The sequence below is a fragment of the Hypanus sabinus genome, chromosome 29, assembly GCF_030144855.1.
Source record: "Hypanus sabinus isolate sHypSab1 chromosome 29, sHypSab1.hap1, whole genome shotgun sequence".
Lineage (NCBI taxonomy): Eukaryota > Metazoa > Chordata > Chondrichthyes > Myliobatiformes > Dasyatidae > Hypanus > Hypanus sabinus.
In genome coordinates this window covers 31,159,934-31,161,297 of record NC_082734.1, presented here as the reverse complement: position 1 = coordinate 31,161,297, position 1,364 = coordinate 31,159,934, and positions in this window count along the sequence as shown.

Sequence of the window (1,364 nt, the reverse complement as noted above, 5' to 3'; positions counted from 1 at the left end):
TACTCTGATACCCTTTTTGCTGCTTTAAAATCCGTTCTTTTCCATCTCCAACTGCACAGACACCTGCTGTGGGAGAGATTTTCTGGGCATTAAAACAGTGTGCTTGTGGGGAAAGCTTAACAATCGTCCCTCACATTGAACTATGATTAAATGATGAGAAATGAGGAAGTTGCACATTTGGATTTGCTGAGTGCTTTACTGTCGTCAAAGACTACTGTAAACAAAGCCAATGTTTCTTTAAATACTAGAGGCACAAAGATTTCCAAACCAGTTTGGGTTATTTCTTGCTGCAAGTGGCATGTGTCCAGACACATGGGCTTGTGTGATTATATGTCTATTTTTATGTTTTAAGATTTTTGTGCTGCACTTCAGCAGTCTGGCTGGAATAGCTATTTATGTGAGTATGTGCACAGCCCTGAGTCTTTGATCCAGTGGAGTTGCTAATGGTGTCAGGCGGGTTTGGGTAGTGTTAACTCAGTGGCCACTCTATTAGATACACCTGTACATCAATGTAAGTATCTAATCAGCAAATCATCCGGCAGTAACTCAGTGCATAAAAACATGCAGACATGGTCAAGAGGTTCAACTACTGTTCAGACCAAACAATGGGGAAGAAATGTGATCTAAGCGACTTTAACCGTGGAATAATTGTTAATGCCAGACATGGCGGTTTGAGTATGTCAAACTTGCTGAACTGGTGTTTTCACGCACAATAGTCTCTACAGTTTATAGAGAATGGTATTTTTTTTTTAAAACACACACACACACACCCCCCCCCAGTGAACGTTACTAATGTGGGCGAAATGCCTTGATAATGAGAGAGGTCAGAGGAGATTGGCCAAACTGGTTCAAACTGAAAGGAAGGCAACAGTAACTCAAATAACCACGCGTTACAATGGTGGTGTACAGAAGAGCATCTCTGAACGCTCAACACATTGAACCTTGAAGTGGGTGGGCTACTACAGCAGAAGACCACACTCCACTCCTGTACCTTATAAACGTCTATTCTTGTGTAAGCTGCACTTCTGCAGCCAAGCTGGAATAGGTGTGTACGTGAATGTGTGCACAGCACTGAATCTCTGATCCAGAGGGGTTGCTAATGGTATCTGACAGGTTTGGGTAGTGTACATATTAGCTACTTGCTGGAGATAAAAATAAGCATTTTGAAGTCATAAGTCGCTAAAACGTGTCAGTCACATTGCAGAGAACAATTGGGTCATGTGTAAACAGTATATTGTCAGCACATTGCAGCACCGTTCTTTACCCAAGTGTCGTTTCCTGGCATGAGGCAGCTGTAAGCTTACATCAATTGAGCAGATTGTGTTGTAATTATTATTAACCTGTTGTTGGCTTAGACATTTACA